Source organism: Microtus oregoni, unplaced genomic scaffold, assembly GCF_018167655.1.
Source record: "Microtus oregoni isolate MIOR12 unplaced genomic scaffold, Mior012 000003F_ref0000135, whole genome shotgun sequence".
In the NCBI taxonomy this organism is placed as follows: Eukaryota; Metazoa; Chordata; class Mammalia; order Rodentia; family Cricetidae; genus Microtus; species Microtus oregoni.
The window spans coordinates 32,494,537-32,514,380 of NW_024543062.1; the positions used below are offsets into that span (position 1 = coordinate 32,494,537).

Sequence of the window (19,844 nt, forward strand, 5' to 3'; positions counted from 1 at the left end):
TGTGTTGTGTAGCATTTGTGTGTGGAGAGGTTGATACTGGCCAGTTTCTCCAACCACTCCCCTACCCCACTGTGTTTTGAGACAGGGTTTTGTCAATACTGAAAGCTGATTTGGCAACACCACTTGGCCAGCGACCATGCTGAGGGTCTGAACTCAGGTCCCTACATTTATGTGGCCAATTCTTTACCAACGGAGCCGTCTTCCCAGGCCTGGGCATATTTCCCATTTGTTCTCTACCCATGGTTGGTTGAATCTGTTTGTAGAATCTGCCAACAGGGCAGCCCCAGCTGCTTGCCCCTCCCTTTCTAAACAAGCTTCGAATATATTTGTCAAACAAACATGGATTTGTGGGTTCCTTTGAGTCTAAAGAAAGCCTCAGAGACTTTCTGAGCCCAAATTCATTCATATCACTGCCCTTCCCCAGGAAGATTTGGGGAGACCAACTGTGTCCCAGCTGCAGGGGAGATGTGGAGGTAAACACACCTTTTGAGGGTGTGCGCTCTGATGCAGGAACCAAATCCACTGGCCATCATCTGCCTGAGGCAGAAATGGGAAGAGAAGGGAGCAGGCTTAGGTAGCAACACATCCCTGTGATTGGTATTTGCTGAGGGCTTCCAGGTGGCCAGCTCAGTGCCGAGCCTCCTCTGTAGATAGGCTCATCTGTTCTCTTCTGTCTTACAGGTGACAGCTTCAGGGATGAGTTGGGTAGCACTGAAATTTGAAACCACACATTTTTTTGCTTGTTTGTTTTAGACAGGGTTTTATGTGGTTAGCCCTGAACTCCCCATTCTTCCTGCTTTTACTTCCCAAGTGCTGGGATTACAGGTAGTGCCATCTTGCTTGGCCAAACCACAGCTCTTGGCCTTTTGGATTAGGTCTCTTCCCACGTACTCTAGACACTGCCTGGCAATTTAGAGGTAGCCACAAAGCAAAAGCCCACCTCTTTCCAGCTACTGCAGCAACTTTGAGGAGGAGGAGGTTAGGAATTTGAATTCCCCCGGGAACCGATGAAAAGTTCTGACTTTCTAACTAGCATCTCTGTTGTCACAGGTGGCCCTGGAGAGTGCTCCTGGGCACCTGATTTTGGACAGTACATCAGATGGAAAAACAGGATGTAGCTAACTATTGGGCAATGCTGTTTCATATTACCACAAGCAGGGGGCGACAGGATGCTCTCAGCCAGCGCAAGGGGTATCCAACCATTGGTCACCAGCAGAAGCGTGACTCTGGGATAGGCCCTTGAGCCACACAGCAGCATGGAAGCTCTGCCGCCCCACTCATTCAGAAACTCAGTGCTTACTGCACTGACCACCTCCTAGGCACGCAAAACGCAAAAATCCATGTACTTGTGACATCAAACATCCATCCGTCTGTCCATCCATCACCCTCAACCATCACCCACCCGTTAATTTATCCACCCATCCATCCATGTCTGCACTCATCTGTCAGTCTGTCATCTTCCCTCAGCCCACCCACCCTTCATCCCTGCACCCATCCTTCCATCCAACTCCCCACTCAGCCAGGCACTTCCTGTCCTTGCATTCACAGAAAACAGGGCCAGGGAGATGGCTCAGCCAGGAAAGGCAGTTGCCGCCAAACCTGAAGTTCAGTCCCAAGACTCCACATCATGGAGAGAACTGATTTCTAGAAGTTGTCCACTGACCCCCACATGCATGCTTCGGCAAGATCCTACGCACATGTGTGCATGCACACAAATAAATATAATTTAAAATATGTTCATCCTAACTATCTGTGCTAGGAACACAAGAAAAAATAATTTACTCTCTGTTTTCATGGAATTTTTAGTCAACCAAGAGAGAAAGCAAGCAATTCCACAGTTGCTATGTTAACTAGACAATGATAGCCCAAGGTATATATCTCATGATACATAACAACAAGGTGGTATTAACAGGGTTTACAAAGCACTTATATGTGCCACTCCACAGTACACTCACACACATGCACACTCACACAGCATACTTACACACATGCACACTCACACAGCACACTTACACACATGCACACTCACACAGCACACTTACACACATGCACACTCACATAGTACACTTACACACTCACACACAGTAGCACACACACATACACAGTACAATTACACACATGCACACTCACACACTACATTACACATATGCACACGCACACACACTCACACACTCTGACTTAATTCTCCCAACAATTCCGTGAAGCTCTGTGTTGTCTTACAGACCTGAGAACTGAGTGTCAGAGAGGGTAATTAACTTGTCTGAGACCACACAGTTGATAAACGGAAGGTGGGCTATGAGGGCCCTAGGACTTCAGGACCTGGGCATCTTCCTGCCTCTTGCTTTGGAATGATTAGACCAAGTACGTGGACAGAGACAAGCCCTTGCGTGGAGGTCCCAGATTTGGGTTTAAAATGTCAGGAGATTTGAGGACCCTGCTGACCCTGGAGTATGGGAACCTACAGCAGTGGAGGGTCTATTCTTATTTTTAATTTTGGTATTTCTCTGTAGCTTTGGAGCCTGACCTGGAACTAGCTCTTATAGACCAGGCTGGCCTCAAACTCATAGAGATCCGCCTGCCTCTGCCTCCTGAGTGCTGGGATTAAAGGTGTCTACCACCGCCCAGTGCAGTGAAGGGTCTAAAACTGCCTGGGGAGAGAGATCAAACAGGGCTCCTCAGGGAGCTGTCAAAGCCAGTCTAGGAAAAGTAAATAACTCCCTGGAAAAAGCACAACAGAGGAAGGAAGAGCCAGGCCAGGAGGCAGAAAAAGTGTGTGTGTGGGGGGGGGGGGGGGGGTGGGGGAGCCAGACCACAAGGATCCCCAGTGACACGGCCCTGCTAATGGCACAAAACTCACTGAGGTTTCATGATTACTACATTTTAGTCTCTTAATTTTTTGAAGTAGTGTCTCCAGGTAGCCCAGGCTGCCTCAAATTCACCATGTAGCTAAACATGGACTTGAACTCCTGATCTTCCTGCCTTTGCCTCTCAAGTGCTGGGATTGGAGGTATGCACCACACACCTGGCTTAACTCAGGGCTGCCTGCATGCTAGGCAGGCACTCTGCCGACCCTGCTGTGTCCTGAGCTCACTCCACACTTTAAGAAGCTCACCTTGAAGCCAGTGTGAAGACACTGTCTGTGGGAGCCTATGCACTTCACACTCACGTGCCACAAGAGGAAGTTAGGAGTCACTCAGTGCTTCCAGGAATCCCCTCATTCAGCTGTGTAGATCACAGCCTTTTAGATCCACGTGTGGGCCCTGGACATGGCCCACCTGGATTCATGTTGACTGGACAGAGACAGCTGTTCCCACAGCCTTGGGTTACCCAACTCTCCGCTCCCTGCTTCCGTTGTTAGAGGATTAAAGAAACTGAACACTCAAGGCTGCGCCACTGCCTCCTCCAGGCTCCTGTGAGCGCCTGGGAAGCTATTTCCCACCTCAGCGAGGGACAGGCTGATGGTCCCTGCAGCTATTCCCTCGCTGAGGATGCTTCTGCAGCCACTCAGTTGTTTCCTCTGTGCTTTTTACACTGCCACAATCTTTCCCTGAAGTGGTTGCCAAGTGGGCGTTTGGCAACACTGAACTCATTACAGCGGGCAGGAGACAAGGAGAAAGGCACGGTGGGGCAGGGGACAGAAGGAAGAGGGACAGAGAGCAAGGGCTATGACACCCACCTTCAGCAGGAACAGGAAAATGTGAACTTCCTGCCAGGATTAGGAGGGAGAGCACCCACACACTATGCCTTAGCCTGGCACCTGGTGTCCAGTAGGCCCCCAGGAAACCGTGGTGAAGGGGTGAGGAAAGTAGGGACTGGCATCATACCATGGACTGATGTGCTCAGGTAATAGCTCTGTGTGTGTGCGTGTGTGCATGTGTGTGTATGTGTGTGTGCACGTGCGCGCGTGTGTGTGTGTAAATTTGGGTCTCTGAGGGGCAGTATATTGTATTATTTGTCACTGGGTGAGTCTGGGTAGAGAAGCCTGAGACACAGTATCCTGTCCTCAGAGGAACCTAAACACTTCTGCCTCCTGGAGCTGCCAGCCCTCCCCCAGTCAGCGGCTCTCTCTAAGACTTTGTCTCTCATTCCCTCTTCCTCCCTCGCACAGACAGAAACCGTACTCCAAGGCAGACAGAAGAATTAGCGAGCCGTCATTTGCTGAACACACACTATTCTAGGTGCAGGGCTGGAAGGACTTACAAGGGCCTTACACATTCTCTCCTCACAGCCTTTGAGGCTCCCAAGCCCACGGTGTGCGTCCACGGTGTGCGTCCACGGTGTGCATCCACGGCCCTGCATTGGCTTACACAAGCCCTCTCCTCCTTCTCAATTCGCACCATGGACTCTGTTGCCCTTGGCACTTAAGGTGTCTAAACCTCCCTGGTGAGTCAATCACAGAGAAATGGTGCATGGGACTGGGGCTGGCACCCACTGAGGGCAGGCTTTCATGCTACCCCGACCCCTCTTCATTGCAGGAGACCTCTGGGGTCTCAGCATCCTCATCTTCCAGGGACAGGAAGCCTTTGAGTGATTGAATGGAGATTATTTTTTAACAATAGAAGCAACAAAGGGGTTGAGTGGCCAAGTAAGCACTGGGTGCTGGCTGGGGTAGGATGCTCTGCAGAAAGGGAAACCAAGGGGCTGCCTGCCCTGTAGCTCCTTCCTCTAGGAGCGGAGAGTTTCCACACTCCCGAGGGGCTCAGCAAGGATGCTCTGTAGGCTGGGAAGGGCCTGGGCCTCCCTTCCCTACCCCAGAGCTTGACTGGGGGTCAGAGGAGTTGTGGGGTTGGTTAGACAACAGGGACCAACTAAACCTAGGACCAAATTTGTCCAAGAAACGGCTGTTGAGGAAGAAACCTGACTGGTGAAAGCCGACTGGCTCCTCTGGGCCGTCTCTGTCTTCATGTCCAGCCTCCAGACAGCTCACGGAGGAGACGAGCGGAGGAGCATGCCTCCCAGGGAGGGTCTCCATCCAGTCTGGACTTTGTCTCACAGACCCATCCTGTGCATGCCCCCTGGCCTCATCTCATTTCGCTTTTAGAATTTAACCTGTTATTATACTGTGTGTGCACATGTATACTGTACGTGCACATGTGCACAGTGCCTGTGGAGGTCAGAGATCAGTGTTCTCAGTTCTCGCCTTCCACTGTGGGTTCCAGGGCTGAGCCTGGGCTGGGCAGAAAGTGCTGAGCCATCTGGCTTGCTCTGTTTTTTTTTTGTTTTGTTTTGTTTTGTTTTGTTTTGTTTTGTTTTGTTTTTTAATTTTGAGAAAAGGTCTCATGTAGCCCAAGCTAACCCCGAACTCCCTATGCACCCGAGGATAGCTGTGGACTCCTGACCCTCCCACTTCTGTTTCCTGGGTACTGGGTTACAGGCTTGTCCCATCATGCCCAGCTTTGTCCCATCTTTCCCATAACACTGTGTAGCACTGGGACAGAGGTATGGAGAAAGAGGGAATCCTGGTTCTCTTCATCGTTTATCCAAAACTCCAAATAAATACACTTCCCTTCACCAGATTCTGTTTCACAGCTGCTTTAGAAACCAGGGAAACTGAGGCAGCAGCCTAAAGCTAACATTCTCTTCCATCTGATCCAGCCACCGTTACTGGGAAAACCCGGGAGGCCCTGTTTAAGGGCCATCCACTACCAGGGAAGCCAGGTCTCTTTTGGATTCTTAGTCTTATTAATAAAATAATTTTAAAACAGGCTCCAAAGGAAGCCCGAGGACAAGTGTGGTGTCTGAGAGAAGAGCAGCGGGCAGGGGAGCTGGGAAGCTGCCTGGAGGAGGGAGATAGGAAGGAGAAGGGGAGAGAGCCCTGTCCTTCTGTCCTTGTAAGCTAGGGTCCAAGAAAGCCACAGGTCCAGTACCCTCTACCCACGCTGTCAATGCCAGTGTAGGTCAGATCTCCTGTACCCCTCCCCACGCTGTCAGTGCCAGTGGGGTTCAGATCCCCTGTACCCCTCCCCACGCTGTCAGTGCCAATGGGGTTCAGGCCTGTGGCCAATTGCATATGCTTCCTTCATAGGGTCAGAGGCCCTAATGAGAACAGGCATGACATGGCAGAAGAGGGATGGAGACAACTTCAGAGAAAGCGTGGGAAAGCCCACCATGTCTGGGAATGAGGCCCAGGCTTTTGGGCTAGTATCGATAGAAAAAGGAAACAGAAAGGTCAGCTTTTCTGAGTTAGGTGCCCCATCACAGAAGTTCTGCATCTGCAAGATCCCTACCACGAGGCCTGTGGGGACAGAAAAGTATATATGACATCATTAGGGGATAATTACTCTTCCCCTCTATGGCTCAAAGTTCATGGGGGAGGGGTCTATTCCCAATGACCTCCTAGCCTGTTAACGACCTAATGCTCTGGTCTCCTCAGGACTCACCCACAGGAGTTGAAATCCCATGGACCGCCAGACGAACATGCTGTCCGGCAATGACGAGGTGTAGATGCCTCATGCTACCCAGTGAAGAAGCCAATCTGAGAAGAAGGCACACAGTGAAAGTCCAACCATGAGACAGTCTGGGAGAGACAGCAATAGGAAGGGTGTTGGCCTGCAGCTTGGTGTGTGTGTGTGTGTGTGTGTGTGTGTCCTGATGGAGTGCAGGACTTTTGGGGTGATGACTCAACCCCACTGATACTGCAATGGTACCTGTATGTCATGTTATGTCCAGAACCATAGACCACGTGACACTGAGCATAGCCGTGAAGCCTGTGACACAGAGTAGCCTCTGACCCTATGAAGGAAGAATATGCAAATGGCCACAGGCCTGAACCCCATTGTCACTGACAGAGTGGGGAGGGAGTGCAGGGGGCCTGAACCCCATTGTCACTGACAGAGTGGGGAGGGGGTGCAGGGGGTCTGAACCCCATTGTCACTGACAGAGTGGGGAGGGGGTGCAGGGGCCTGAACCCCATTGGCACTAACAGAGTGGGGAGAGGGTGCAGGGGGCCTGAACCCCATTGGCACTGACAGAGTGGGGAGAGGGTGCAGGGGGTCTGAACCCCATTGGCACTGACAGAGTGGGGAGAGGGTGCAGGGGGTCTGAACCCCATTGGCACTGACAGCGTGGGGGAGGGGGTCTGAACCCAATTGGTGTTGACAGTATGGGCAGGGAGTACAGGAGATCTGAGTCCCATTGGCGCTGACAGCGTGGGCAGGAGATACTTTGCCTTCTGACTAACTGCTACCTCGACAAATACAACAAATCTGTACTCCAAGCTAAGCACACGTTTCCAACAGCTAGGAGAGCAGACTGGAGTGTTCTAACACGAGGAAATGACACACGTCTCAGGCAATAGATGGGCTGGTCCCTCCGATCACCTCATCACACAGCTCACACATGCACCGACCTCATCACACAGCTCACACATGCACCGACACATCACATCACACAGCTCACACATGCACTGACACATCACACAGCTCACACATGCACCGACACATCACATCACACTGCTCACACATGCACAGACACATCACATCACACTGCTCACACACGCACTGACACATCACACTGTTCACACATGCACCAACACATCACCTTGCGTCCTATAACACACAGCATTATTTCAGCTGCAGTTAAAGTGTTTGTAATGGTTCATGTGTTTGTGTCCAGGAAAGGATGGTCACTTGCCAACTCTGTGCTGGGCAAAGTAAGAGAAGCTAAAGAGAGAGAGGGGGGTGGAGAGAACAAGGTTGGAAGCAGTGTCCTGTGCAGTGGTTCTGATGACCTGGCTGAGGTCCCCCCAGCTGTGGTCCTTGCTGCCATCAGCAGCCCAGATCATTCCCTTCCCCGAGAGAGACTGTAAAGTAGGGGCCCTGGGCCCCTATCATTAAGCCATCTGGAGTCATCGCTCTCCTGCAGGCGCTGCTGTGTCGCGGGTCAATTAGTGCTCATTTGCATAGCCATCCTTAATAGGCTGCTAATTGTCAGGGGGATAATGGATGGTTATGTTCCAGGGCAGAATGTTTATCCAGGGGCCAGACCCATGGGGAGTGGCAGAGCAGGGAGAAAGGGGAAGGAGGGGACCTGAGGCGCCCAGGAGGGAAAGTGGAGCCAGCTCTGCCTGGTGGCCCCATCATCTGGAGTCTGGTGAGATGCAGGTGTGCTCCTCATGTCTGCTCTAAGCACAAGCACCACGGGGAAGGACCCTCTGGGAAGGTCTGTAAGCTGAGACCTCCAGAGAAGGTCCCCAGCAGGTGGACACCATGCAGCATGTCTGAATGGATACTAGAACAGGAGTGGGTCCATCTTGCAGGGGCTGTACCTCAATCTGTCCCCTAACCTGTGGATGACTCTGCCTGCTTCCTAGGGTAGACACCACAGGGTGGAGGAGGGAGGCCTAAGATTCCTCCTGGGGCAGCACTGGTCAAGTCTTCGCTGCCCTGCTAGGAGACAGGATGCACACTCCCTTCTTGGCAGGGCTGAGACCTGTGGCCACAAAGCCCGGCATTCAGTGTGGCCTTTTGAAGAACACCTCTACTGGCCATGTCAGCCAAGACAGCTGGCAGGGACGCTCTGAAGAGGGGTTTAAGGGCCATCGAGGGACATGACATCACTCTGCTTCGAGAGCTCACACCATCCTCTCGTCAGCATCTTCCCTGGAGTACGGAACATGGACCACCCAGAAGGGGAAACTGAGGCTTAGGGAATCAAAGCGAAAGGACCTCTGTCCTATGAGATGCCAGACACAGGCTGGGCCAGAACAGGTGTTCAGCGATGCCAGCTCTTGGTATTGCCGTCTCAGAGAGCAGGGCACTCTTAGGATCCAGCTAGGACAGGCAGATGATTGAAGGACTCAGAGAAAGTGACCCAAAGTCACACGCCAGGCCAGTCCCAAGCTAGCTCCAGAAATTGCCACCCTGTGTCCACGTAGCTCGTGGTCAGCTCCTTCTAGCCACAGCACCAGCAAACTGCCACTTGCTGCCACACCCGGTTAGACTCTAATTTGGGAGCAGTGGCTACTTCCATTAGAAACCCTTCCGCGGAGAGGAATTTTCCACCCAAGATCATCTCTAGCCCAGTCCTGTGTCCCTGCCAGGGAGTGTGTACTGGGGGAGGCGTCTCTGATCCCCCAGGAGCTCCTCAAGGCCAGGTCCTTTTTCCTCAGACTCAGAGGCAATCTTACAACCCATATGCACTAGAGGGAGGGCTACCTGATCCCCAGGTCAGATAGGGAAACTAAGGCTGGGGGTGGGGCTCTGTGTCACTCCGTGCCTCTTCTAAGGCCCAGGCCTCTTGTTGGCCTTAAGCCTTACACTCCCAGAAAGGAAGCATAGCAAACTCTATCCCTGCCTCCCAGCAGATCCACTGCAGTCTGGACCTTAATCTTCCCATCATGGACTCTTCTGGGGACTCCATGATAGAAGAGAAAGCCAACCCACGTGATGGAGGCAGAGCCAATGAACAGCAAGGTGACTCTTAGACTCAGGTTTGTGCTACTTCAGAACCTTCTGCCCACTGCTGACCTGGGGCCTCCAGTCTGAGGGAAGAGCACCGTGAGCAGAATCCCTCAGACTCAGGAAGCCTTTCTCCTTTGTGTGTTCAGAGCTCACGCCGGGAATGAGGAATTCCTGGAAGGAGCAGAGGTCCCTGGCCCTTGGCATCTTCACCATGGCCTTCAGTGGCTGGAAAGAGGGTTCTGGGATACCTAGTGGAAAGGTGTCTCCTCTCCTTCTCTTCCCCATGACAACCACAGGCTCCTCTATCAGTCACCTGGACGTCATCATAGGAGACAGTGTCTGAGCCCCTCATGACACACTCCATGCCTGTCCTTACCCCACTCCAGCACAGATTCTATCCTGTATTGTCCCTCCTCATTCCCAGGCCAGACAGGGGTCCTGAACCCCACTTTGCAGATGAGGATCAGTAACAGCTGACATTTGCCCCAGAAACCTGGTTAGTGCTGGGAGCTTCTAACTAGATTTCATGGCTCTTGGGAGTCGAAAGTGAACGCACAGCTGGAGCCTGGAGCCCCCAGGCCAGATTCGGGTTCCTCTGAGGCCACTGGTACCGACCTGAGCTATTCCCAGCATCATGGCATGGTCACCCACACACCCCGGCCTGCACCCAACAGCGTTGTTCCACAGGGTGCATCTGTAGGCACAGTTTCTGACCGGCCCTGGGGAACAAGCCTGGAGCGTTGGCCACTCAATGCTTACAGCTCTTAGATCGGATTCCACCTCAGGTTTTACCCAGCCTTCCATCACTGAGTCTATCTTAGGGTTCGATGCTAGGGTCCCCATTTGTAGGACCTTGTACTAAGGTGGCCAGGGTCTACCAACTGGCACCAACTGGCAATGGACTCTCTGAATGGGACATTCATATTCTGGTTCCTTCTGTGAGGAGGTAGAAGCTCCCCGGGAGACAGTCATACCTCAGTGCCTTCCAGGGACTGGGGAGAAAGACACACCCATGAATTATATATTTCCAGTCATCTCCAAATTGCTTAGCAATTACAGAACACCACAGGCAGCCACAGGGGGCAGAAGCCTCCCTGAGGGCTGAGATGCAGCTGGACAGAAAGGACCTCACCAGCTGGGCTGGGTTAGGAGGAAATTTATGGCTGTTTTTCTTTTCCACACCAAGCTGTGCTTTGAAAAATACAAGAGAGTTATGTGAGGGCTCTTAAAAATGATTTGATTTTATTTATTAAGGATGTATGTGTCACAGCACACACTCGGAGGTGGAGGTCGCAGGGCACCTTGAGAGGGTTGGTTCTCTCCTTCCATCAGGTGGGCTCTGGAGATCAAAATCAAGTCTTCGGGTTGGATATCAAGTGCCCTTGTCAGCCATTGCGTGAGATTTGTTGCCAGTTAGAATTGGGTTTGAATCTCGACTCGGACAGCACAAAGAACACGGAGGCTGTTTAAGGTATTAGCGCTGCAGCTGCTCATGCATGTGACACGGGATGGGAATACAGGTCTCACCCCACCAGGCTGGCTCTTGAGAGGGTTAGCTGACCTAACAGGTGCAGATGCTTAGCAGGGGCCAGGCTCCTTGAGCTGCTAGGTACTTGGATACCATGTCTGAATTGCAGGAGGTAGTCCAGACAGCTACGGCAGAAAGGCAAGACAACGGGGAGAGTCCTTGTCTCTCTGAGCCTCCATTTTCCAAGTTTGATAGCCCATGGCCACTCCATAGCCCGTTAGCCTGTGGGTATAGACAGCATAGGGCTGGGGCAGAGGTGAGAGCTGGAGGAGACTCCTGCTTGTCTTTCAGTTTATTTGACGTAAAAAAAAAAAAAAAGCCACCCATTTCCAGCCCCGCATTAATAAGCTGCCGCTGAACACGTTTTAAATTTAAATTTAGACAAACATCCCCCCTCATAAACGCTCACCACCCACACACCCCCAAGAATAAATCCGCCCGGTGAAGGGGAGATATCTGTGTGGTTACAGCCCAGGGGGTGAGGGAACAGGGAGAACGGGGTGTGCAGAGGCACCTGGGGACAGGAAGTGCCTCTCTGTCTTTGGTGGTGGCATTAAATGTTCCTGCCAGGAGCACTGGGCAGGGAGTCTGCTCTGCAGGGCTGGGCCGATGGAGGGCAAGGTCGATGGGTGAAGGCCACTTGGGGAGCTGACTCCCTGCTGCCGGCCTCCCTGAGGTGTTTTCTGTCTGCTAAAGTAGTGTTCTCAGACCCACAACCTGCAGTCACCCTGGCTCAGGGCAGAAAAGCCTCGCCTGGTTCAGTGCTCTCTTGTGGCTTCTTGGAATGTTTATTGAGAGAAAGGGTGGGTATTGTCCTCTCAGGCTGTCTCCTGTGAAACACCAGTGGCTACAAATGGTGCTGAGGGCGGGTGGAGAGTCCTGCAGGACATGAAAAGCCTCAGGCTGCAGCCTCTAACCTCTTTTCTTCCTGTCCCACCTTCAAGGTCGCGCTATAGCTGTGTGACCTTGGCTAGGTAGCTTGCCCTCTCTGCCCTTCTGGTTCTTTCTTAGCAAAATCAACCAACCAATCATAAAGCAAACACAAAAACTGAGAAACAACCAATCAAAAAAAAAAAAACCCTACCATATATAGTCTAGCTCTTACCTACTGTCTCCCTCTAATAGCCAAACTATAGCTCGCTCTTCATTCAATCAACAGACCCTCAGGACCAACTCACAGCAGGTACTGGAGGTTACCAGCAGGGAGGGTTCATCATACGTCATCCCATGGACAGAACACCTGCCTCACATCTGGAGAGAGTTCACTGTCTGCTCAGAGACATCCTCATCCTCCCACCCCTCTCTGGGTCAGTAGCAGCATGCGCAGGCATGTCCTCTCAGCACTGAACTGAGTCATCCCAGAGCTCAAGAGGGTGTGACCCCTGGTGCCAGGAAGCTGGTGGCTTTGTAGTTTCAGATTTGGGGTGTATGTTGGTTTAGTTTCACCTCACTTCAGCTTTCAGAGTCACAAAGCAGACAACTTCCAAAATTTGAGATGAATCTGTAAGGCAGGTAGTGTCCCCATCACATGGGTGAGAAACTGAGGCTCCCAAAGGTCATGTAGCTCGTCAGTGCAGAGTCAAGACTTCCGCCTGGGCCCGTGTGTGTGTGTGTGTGTGTGTGTGTGTGTGTGTGAGAGAGAGAGAGAGAGAGAGAGAGAGACAGACAGAGAGAGACAGAGAGAGAGACAGAGAGAGAGAGAGAGAGAGAGACAGACAGAGAGGGGGGGGAGAGATCCTCTCTCTATTAACACCCAATCTCCTGTTTCCATAGGAATGGCACCTCAGAGGTAAGCCCTGCCCCAGCTCTGTTGGTGGTGGTGGTGGTGTGTGTGTGCGTAGGGAGCTTACCTTTTTTTTTTTTTTTTTTTTTTTAGACAGGGTCTCACTATATAACCCAGGCTGGCTTTGAACTCTGATCCTGCTGCCGCCTCAACCTTGTAAGTGTTGGGGTCTCAGGTGTGCTACCTGGCTAATGTAGCCTTTTGAACCAACCTAATGATGTTCCCTCAGAATCTTCAGGAAGGGTGAAAAGTGGGCATTCTCAAGTCACAGCAAGCCTCTGGGATGCCACTGAGAGCATGCCCGCTGCATGTCCCACACTGTGCATCCAGCAGCGCATTCCTACGGGAACCCTTTGACAGGAGACGTGAAGCATGCGTTCACGGTCTGAGATCCTGGAGAACCAGGGCTGAAATGGAGCTGGGTGCTCCAGGGCACGTGTCCTTGCCCACTGTTCTCACCAGGTTCTGCTGAGCGACACTAGGATGGCAGATGCAGCAGCCAGCATTTTAACTAAAGCCAAGACAGAAAACATTAGAGCGGCTGAAACAGACAGCAAACTCAGTGGAGTGGGTAGGACTCCCAGTCACCATGGCAGAGACGAAGAAGGGAACAGATCCCCTTGGAGGACAGGAAGGCTGTGCCTTACATGTTAGACAAGTCTACTTACTGTGATATCAACTATCTCCCTCCTTGCTTGTTAACCTGAGAGAAGTGATGCTTACAGCAAACCCCATTTTCAGAGGCTGAGAGCAGTTCTTACCCTGCCCCCACAGACCCTCCCACCTCAGGCAAGTGGACCCAAGGTGGTGAGTCCATGCCTCAGGGGAGCACTACTCAGGCCTGGAAGAAATTGTGGCTACACAGACCAGCCAAGCCTGGTGAGTCATACAGGCTGATGGGACCCAGAAGAAAAGAAGCTGGAGTCTGAGGGTTGTAGGATCCCATTTCTGTGGCATTCTGGAAAAGGTGCTTGCCAGGGCCCAGAGTGGCACAGTCAGAGGGACACTGAATTCGTGTGTTTCTTGATTCTGGAGCAGGATGCTGAGTTGCATGGATTTGTCAAAGCTCGCAGAACTGCAGACTAAACTGGGGGTGGGATGTTACCGCAGGCAAATTATACTTGATGGAAAAAAAACTTTAATGCAATAACAAGCCAGCTGCCTCCCCAAGGAAGCAGGGTTAACATCTGCTTTCTCACTTATCTGGGCCCCTGAGAGGTTCACCTGGAGGACTGGGGTGCTCCCGGGAGCACCCGGATTCCCACGTGACCCCAGCTCTTGCCTCCTCTTTCTCCTGGAGCTGCAATGCTCAGGGTTGTTTTGCTGCAAGCGGGCCCAGTCGCTGAGCTGTTTCTCGGCAGGCAGCCGCCACCCCCTGCCGTGTTTACACTAAAACACATTTGCACAGAGTTTTGTTTCTACCGTTTGCTTCAGCAGCCAGGATCCTGTGAAGCCTGGGGCAGCCTGCTTATCCAGCTGGAAGCAGCCGGTGGGGGAGGCTGCTGCAGAGGGGCAGCCCAGGTAAGCCCTTGCTGGGAGTTCAGGGATCCTGGGCTTCTGCTCAGAGGGCTCAAGAACTAGAGGCGCTTATGTGGTGTGTGTGCACACACGGGTATTCTCAGCCCTCACAGGGCATTGACAGGGAGGGTCTGGGATGTCCTATACCTTGCATGCAGGATGTACAGCAAGCACTTGCCCTCTGCCTTCAAGGAGCCTCTCCCCGCCTAGTCAGGAGGACCCAGGTTCAGTAGATATAATCAAGTGTCTTCCCCAGAAGGGTCTCCCATTATGAATCACGCATGACTCTCACCTTGAGGCTCCTGTGAGCTCAGCTCAGCTTCAGTTCCCCCTCCACCCCAGGACAACCACCACTGTACGCCTGGCTCCACATGTGAGAGGCTGTGACTTATCTCGGTTGTTAATAGACAGGATCTCGTGCCCTTGGATGAGACCAACTGGGCACCACTCTATGTTGCGTTCAATGAGGTGGGAAGACCCGTGCCACGGTGGAACCACCCTGTGGGGTCCTGGGTCACAGAAACAGAAGAAAGCCAACTGCATGCCAGCGTTCATCTCTCTCTGCTTCGTGAGAGATGGATGCTGTTTCGTAGAGTGGTAGCCCTGGGAGAATATCTATATTCTTCCATCTCCAAGTCCAGAAGCGCCGTGGATATTAATCATTGGCTTCCACGTGTGCCTGCTGCTCAGACTAGCACAGCCCCTGGGTGACATATCACTAACACCCCCTCTCACCCGGCTTTACCTGGCCTCCCTGTGGTGGTTCCAGTTGCCCTGCTGAGGCTTCGCTGGGCTGACTAAATCCAGTTTGTTTGGGCACCTTCTGGGTTTGTGTGAAGCTGGGTTTGTGTGAACCCAGCTTGGGGTCAGAGAGCCCTGTGGGTCAGAACAGTCCCATAGAGATGCTATGTTGGGGAGGCCCCAGCTCAGCCATGCCCAGCTCAGGGCTGGCCTCCTATGTGTGAGATCATGCAGGACTATCAGCAGGAATATCAAAGCAGGGTCTCTAAAGGTCAGTGTGTCTCCTGAACGCCTGCACAGTCAGACACGGACGAAACATGCAGCCCAGAGCTGCTGCTTTGTCTCCATTTCACAGACAGGTACACTGAGGTTCTAGGAAGCAAAACTGCTTGTTGAATATCTTGCCAGCAGCAACGATGGATTCAGTGAGCACAGACCTTGTTCACAAGTTCTTGTAGAGATGACGTGGTCAGCAGAAATCAAATCACGTAGAACAGTTTGGGGCAGAAGACGTTTCTCCTTATCACTGCGAAGACCATTGTTATTGCCACCACCATCAAATCACACCATCATCGTTGACATCGTCATAGCTACCACACTGTTACCATTGGCATCATCACCATTATCCATCATCATTGCCACCACTGTCAGCATCGCCACCGTCATCACCATTGTCATTACCATTATTTCATCAGCGGCACTGTCACATCATCGTTGGCATCATCACCTCTGTCAACACAATCCCATTATCGTCTATGTCATCATCATCATTGTGAACTGTCGCTATCAACACCACTGTCAGCATCATTACCTACATCATCATCGTCATTGTCAACATCATCACTACTGCCATCGCTGTCACTGTCAATAGTATTGTTACTGTCAACACCATCACCATCATTGTCTATCTACCACAGTCATTGTCAACCGCCACTGTTATTATCATGGTAACATCATTACTGTTGCTGTCGTCACTGTCAACATGATCACTGACATTACATCACCCCTCATCCTGTCTGTTGTCCTTGTCATCATCAGCATCACCATCTTCTGCCTCCTGTGTGACCCAATCACTACGCAAAACACTGTGTCTGACCCAGTCACTAACACACACGGAGCGAAGGCCAGGTAGAAAGGTGGTTCTGTGTGGAAGTCATGCAGACGCCCATGCACCCCCACCCAGCATGCTTTCTTTGGATGGAGAAAACAGTACACAGCACAGAGAATGCCCCGGGGACAAGGAAACACGCTGCCCCACCAGCTCTATGGAGTTTAGTTTTCTCTTCCTGGCACAGGGATGCTGTGTCCTTAGCTTCTTGGCCTCCCTTTGGAGAAATTTCCAACTCAAACAACCTCTCTTAGGTCTGAAATGTGCCCCCACTGAAGCATCTTGTTTGCCCTGCTCTAGCGATCCAGATAGCAATTGCAATCGGCTCCATGGAGCTCCCTGGCAACTTCCTCAGTCCCTCACCTGGTCCTGGTCCTTCTCATTATAAAGCCCCTCAGGTCAGCCACGGGATGCTGGCAATGGGGGTTCACTGCAGATGTTTGTGTGTGAGGGATCTACCTGCACCCCAAGGCTTGGGGATGGGAGAACTGGAGAGAAGAGGGAGCGGGTTTGCACAGTGATCTGAGTGACACTGGAGTCACACACAGCTCAGAGAGCTGCTTCCCCCCAGTTCACACTGTCTATTAAACTTCACCTTCTGCTGGGGTCCATGCTCAGCGGCTCTGAGGACACCAGCCACTGTGGAGCTGCCCCCTTGTTCAGCTAGTTGTATTGAGCTACGGAGGGCACAGGCTGGCACTGGGCTGATGGAGAGGCCAAGCTCTAGCTCCGAGTCTTTGTTGTTGTTATTCCTTTTGATACGGGGGTTTTGCTCTGTAATCCAGCAATCCTCTTGCCTCATCCTGCCAGGATTACTGCCGTTCACCACCGCACTGGCGGCCCATCTTTCCTGCACAGCGATGCCTGGCTTTGCCATTTGTTACATTGCCTGGATTTCTTTCTTTGCTGAGCATAGCCCCTTGTCAATCAATTACATGGTTAGCTAACACAGACCGCCCAAGATGGATTCTGGTCCTGTTATCCCATTGGGCAGACAAGGAAAGAGAGGCTCAGAGAGGGGGTGACTGCCCAGAATTGCTCAAGGAGCACATGGAGAATCTAGATGGCTCCAGAGTCTGGGGATGCTGAACCTCACGGAGGGAGTTCCCTGCCATTCTGGGGGTGGGAAGTCAGGCTGAGACCTGACAGGCGCACAGATGTGGAGCAGGCCAAGACGAGCGAGCGGGAGCCCATGCAGAGGTGGTGACTATGAAGGGGACTTTCATGTCATTGGGTTCCAGCTCAGCAGCACGGAGAGAGGTCTCAGCCAGGGCTGCTGTCTCCAAGACCATGTCTCCACATCTCTCTGCTCATCCCGCATCCCTTTACTTCAGGAGCCTGGTGCTGTAACCAGCGAAGCTAAACCAGGGCTCTGCCAGAACCCGAAATAGCTACAGCTTCCAGGTGAAATTAGTGCAGAACACTGACTGCCCCATTCAGCACACTGACTCCTGCCTTGTTATTTTCGGGCAACATGGCACTGGGGATGAGAGAGGTGTGTGTGTGTGTGTGTGTGTGTGTGCATGTGGTATGTCTTTCTATCTGTGTGAGTGTGCGTGCGTATATGCATGCACGTGTGTGTGTATGTAGTTCTGTGTCTCTGTGTGTGTGTATATGCACATGCGTGTGGTATGAGTATGTCTGTATGTGTGTATGAGTATGGTGTATGTGAATGTGTGTGTTGCTGGGTTTTTGCCAGAACCTCAGATTGAAGCCCCCCCACAACATCCCCTCCTTTTGCCCCTCTTTGCTCCCAGAGTTTTTAGCAAGCTGAGCTTAAGCAGATTCACCTGACACTCAGGTCAAGGAAACTGGCCCGGCCTGGCCTGAGCCAATCAGCCTGGCCCATCTCCCCTGTCCACCAGAGCCATTAGAGACTTGGGCTGGAGAGGGGTTCCCAACTTCTTGTGGATTTGGGCCTGGGAAAGGCGAGCCTAGGCTCTGTGAGCCTAAGGGAAGTGGGGTGCAATGTGAGACACTGAAATCTGATGGGCTTATTTGAGCTTGGGTCAATTCACAGCTGAAGCAAGATCCCAGTAGATCTTGTTGTCCATGAGTCAAAATCAATGATTCTCTTTTCAGAAAGCCACCCCCAGGGCTCTTTCAGCATACAGAGCCTGCCTGAATGAGGGGAGCTACAGATGGCCTCCCAGGGTTCTGAACTCACTGGGTCTGGGCCTTGAGTAGCACCCAGGGCATGGGAGAGAGTGGGATCTGAGGACTGATTCTGGACAAAGATTTAGGATGGTCACATACCCAAGAGGTGACGTCGGATCCACAGGGCACTGGGTCACCTCATGGCTTCCTCAAGAGAACTATCACAGCAAACTATGCTTGGCCGTTACCTACCTGGCCATCAGGTTTGTGAGTCACCTCAGGTTTAATAGCCCTGTCTGCAAGCAAGTTACAAGGTGTGTGAGTGTCACCAATACCAGTCTTGCTTTAACCTTGGCAGGATCCCAAGGGCAGTAAACACTCCTGGGCATGGCTTTGGCTGAGGCTGTCCTGGGAGGGGCCTTGGCTGACAGACCGCTGCTACTCTGCCTGACCAAGACTTTAGCCCTCCTTCTGCATCCACCCCTTGACACTGGAGTCATGGAATGACACCTCACAAATATGTCAAGGAAGAGCCACCCTGTGGGTGTCTTCAAGGCAGGTGCCAAGACAACCCTGTCATATAAACATGGGGGCCAAGGTTCAGAGGGGTAAATCTCCCTATCCAATGTGCTGGGGCTAGGCAAGCATTCAAATACAGCCCCTATACAGTCAAACATTTCAGGAGGACAATAGAAAGTTCAGACGTCACCTTGTCAGGGCTGATGCCAGTGTGAATGAACCTCTGTTCACAAAGCAAGGAAAGGATTCGCTTTGAATCTCCTCAGTTAATCAGGAGGAGAGTCCTGACTACAGACCTTTAACACTGCCCCCCAACCCTGCCTCAGCCTCAGATCCACAGTCCTCAAAGTTTGCTGGAGCCAATGCACCCTGCTGCCTTTGAATATATACAGTGATTGGCCTCTTTAGGGAAGCTGTGCCACCCCATCCCATGCCCAGCAGAACCCAAAACTACTGTCTCATCGACTCAGCAAAGGACGGTGCAACACAGACCGTGGAGCTGGTGTGGTATGGGGACCCACAGTGTGAGCCTGTTCCACCTTGACTGGAGGTCAGAGTCTGAGCTTGTTTTTGCTCTCTCAAAGTTGTTGAGCACAGATGTGACGACGAACGAGGAATTTGGACCTAGGGTGTGGTATTGGGTATAGAGGTGGATCCACTCCACCTGGACCCAAGGTCGGAAAATTCAAGTCTATTCCCTATGTCACGTTGATGAAGTCTGTTGCCTCCCCCCTCCCCTTTTGGAGTGAAGTTCAGAAGCGTGTGGAAAATAAACAAGGCAGACTCAGTATTCACAGAATGTCCCTCCCAGTGCTGTTCTGTGTTTCTCTCTCTTATTTCTCTTCTATCTTTGTTCCTTTTGATTAATAATTCTAATCCTCACGCCCTGGAACAGAAGAGTTTTGTCGAAGCTGGTCTTCAACAGTGTGGCAAGAAGACTGCCCTCTTCTCCCTCACTCTGTCCCAGGCTCCATGTTAAGGCCCAAACTGTGCCTGTCTGCTACGGCTGACAGCAAAACACCACAAACCAGGCGAGAGGTTTACAGTCTATCACCACTGAGCCCTGACAGTGGGGCTGGTCCCTCTGAGGGCATGAGGAAGGGGCCGTGCTGGGCTTGCCCTGACAGTGGAAGTAGAACCAGACTCCTG

The 19,844-nt window shown here is 52.0% G+C and overlaps 1 protein-coding gene across 4 annotated transcripts in view; it reads right to left on the reverse strand.

Annotated features, from left to right (window-relative positions):
- The window catches only part of Wscd2 (WSC domain containing 2), a 90,798-nt gene that overhangs the window by 47,216 nt on the left and 23,738 nt on the right, over positions 1–19,844 (reverse strand). The window contains exon 2 of one of the 4 annotated variants that reach the window (XM_041649138.1): positions 484–711. The exons of the other annotated variants lie outside the window; for them this stretch is intronic. The gene's annotated coding sequence lies outside the window, so the exon portion shown is untranslated. The remainder of the gene's footprint in view (positions 1–483; positions 712–19,844) is intronic. 4 annotated transcript variants of the gene reach the window in all.